The sequence below is a fragment of the Armigeres subalbatus genome, chromosome 2 (assembly GCF_024139115.2).
Source record: "Armigeres subalbatus isolate Guangzhou_Male chromosome 2, GZ_Asu_2, whole genome shotgun sequence".
Lineage (NCBI taxonomy): Eukaryota > Metazoa > Arthropoda > Insecta > Diptera > Culicidae > Armigeres > Armigeres subalbatus.
Window position 1 is genome coordinate 348,769,820 of NC_085140.1, and position 3,005 is coordinate 348,772,824.

Consider the following 3,005-nt stretch of genomic DNA (forward strand, 5'->3'; position numbering starts at 1 on the left):
TGCAATCGATGATATATCACCTTAATATATTTTGTTTATAACCATACATAGCGTACCAGTTCGTTTATTTCCGAAAGAAATTCTTTTTCAGTATTTTGTATATCTATGCAGTGACTAAGCTAAAGTAAAACTTTCAATGGAAAACAATCAATGATGGATTTGATCATTTATAAAGTCAGAGTTTGTCAAATGATGTAGCAGTAGCGAAAGAGGCTAGGCTAAACGGACGTAGCTGTTGAAAACAAGTGACCGGACGCTGATAAGGCTTCTATGATTGGAGCAGGGTAACTCAAAGAGGAGGCAGCTATCAATTGTGGCTTAGCCTACCTTCAATCTAATGGATCTGTTTTGCTATTGGTGTGTGTTGGATCGGAGTTGCTTGGGAGGGTTTTCATCAAATTAATGCGTGTCTAACTGGCCACCTTTACTGCCCGGAGATTCGGCATAAAGGTGAGCTCGGGTGATTTTCCGGTTAGGCATGGCCTCAATGCCGAGTTTTATTGATGGTCTTAATTGCTAGTCCCTAGTCGCACAGTCTTCCATCTACCATCTGCAAGCCAGCCATTAAAAAAATATAAGCAACGAACAATCAACAAGAGAGTATGGACCGGAACCATCGGCGAAGACCACTGCGACGAAAAGGGACTAGCGATTGGAAACTCGATTCGTGGAACTGCAAATCTCTCAACTTCATCGGGAGCACACGCATACTCGCCGATGTGCTCAAGGATCGTGGATTCGGCTTTGTAGCGCTGCAAGAGGTTTGTTGAAAGGGATCAATGGTGCGAACGTTTAGAGGTAATCATACCTACCAGAGCTGCGGCAACACACACGAGCTGGGAACAGCTTTCATAGTGATGGGCGATATGCAAAGGCGTGTGATCGGGTGGTGCCAGATCAATGAGAGAATGTGCAGGTTGAGGAGCAAAGGCCGATTCTTCAATTTCAGCATAATCAACGTCCACAGCCCACACTCCGGAAGCACTGATGATGATAAGGACGCATTCTACGCGCAGCTGGAACGTGAGTACGACAGCTGCCCAAGCCACGACGTCAAAATCATCATAGGAGAATTGAACGCTCAGGTTGGCCAAGAGGATGAGTTTAGACCAACTATTGGGAAGTTTAAAGCTAACCGACTGACGAACGAAAACGGCCTACGACTAATTTATTTCGCCGCCTCCAAGAATATGGCCATTCGCAGCACCTTCTTCCAACACAGCCTCCCGTATCGGTACACCTGGAGATCACCACTGCAGATAGAATCACAAATCGACCACGTTCTGATTGATGGACGACATTTCTCCGACATTATCGACGTCAGGACATATCGTGGCGCTAACATCGACTATGACCACTATCTGGTGATGGTTAAACTGCGCCCACAACTATCCGTCATCAATAATGTTCGGTACCGACGACCGCCGCGGTACGACTTAGAACGACGGAAGCAACCTGATGTGCACTGCATACGCGCAGCATCTCGAGGCAGCGTTGCCGGAAGAGGGTGAGCTCTATGGGGCCCCTCTTGAGGACTGCTGGAATACAGTCAAAGCAGCCATTAACGACGCAGTGGAGAACAACGTGGGGGATGAGGGACGAAGTCGACGGAACGATTGGTTCAACGAAGAGTGCAGACAGATTCTGGAGGAGAAGGACGTAGCGCGGGCGGTCGCGCTGCAGCAAGGTACCCGGCAGAACGTGGACCGTATAGACGGAAACGGAGACAGCAGACCCGCCTTTTTCAGGAAAAGTAACGCCGCCTAGAAGAAGCGGAGTTCGCGGAGATGGAACAGCTGTGTCGTTCTCAAGAAACACGTAAGTTCTATCAAAAGCTCAACGTATCCCGCAAAGGCTTCGTGCCGCGAGCCGAAATGTGCAGGGATGAGGATGGAAGCATCTTGACGGACGAACGTGTGGTGATCGAAAGGTGGAAGCATTACGAGGAAAATTTGAATGGCGCAGAGAGTGCAGGCAGTGAAAGTCAAGGCAGTGGAGGTGACGACTACGTCAGTTCCGCGGACGATGGAAGCCAACCAGCCCCCACCTTGAGGGAAGTTAAGGATGCCATCCAACAGCTAAAGACCAATAAAGCAGCTGGTAAGGATGGTATCGAAGATGAGCTCATCAAGATGGGCCCGAAAAAGCTAGCCATTTGCCTGCACAAATTGATAGTCAGAATCTGGGAAACTGAACAGCTACCGGAGGAGTGGAAGGAAGGGGTTATATGCCCCATCTGCAAGAAAGGCGACAAGCTGGAGTGTGAGAACTTTCGAGTGATCACCATCCTTAATGCCGCCTACAAAGTGATATCCCAGATAATTTTCCATCGTCTGTCACCATTAGTGAATGAGTTCGTGAGAAGTTATCAAGCCGGCTTCGTTGACGGCCGCTCGACTCGACTGTACGGCAAATCTTTCGAAAATACCGTGAATACCAGGTCCCAACGCATCATCTGTTCGTTGATTTCTAGGTGGCATACGACAGTATAGACCGCGTAGAGCTATGGAAAATTATTGACGAGAACAGCTTCTCTGGGAAGCTTACCAGACTGATCAAAGCAACGATGGGTGGTGTGCAAAACTGTGTGAAGATTTCGGGCGAACACTCCAGTTTGTTCGAATCGCGCCGGGGACTAAGACAAGGTGATGCGGACTTTCGTGCCTGTTGTTCAACATTGCGTTAGATTGCGGAGAGCCGGGTGTAACAACCGGGGTACGATTTTCAACAGATCCGGTCAATTTATTTGTTTCACGGATGACATGGACATTGTCGGTCGAACATTTGCAAAGGTGGCAGAACTGTACACCCACCTGAAACGTGAAGCAACAAAAGTTGGACCGGTGGTGAATGCGTCAAAGACAAAGTACATGCTTGTGGGCGGAGCCGAGCGCGACAGGGCCCGCCTGGAAAGCAGTGTTACGATAGACGGAAATACCATCGAGGTAGTCGAGGAATTCGTCTACATCGGATTCTGATAACAATGTTAGTCGTGAAATACGAAT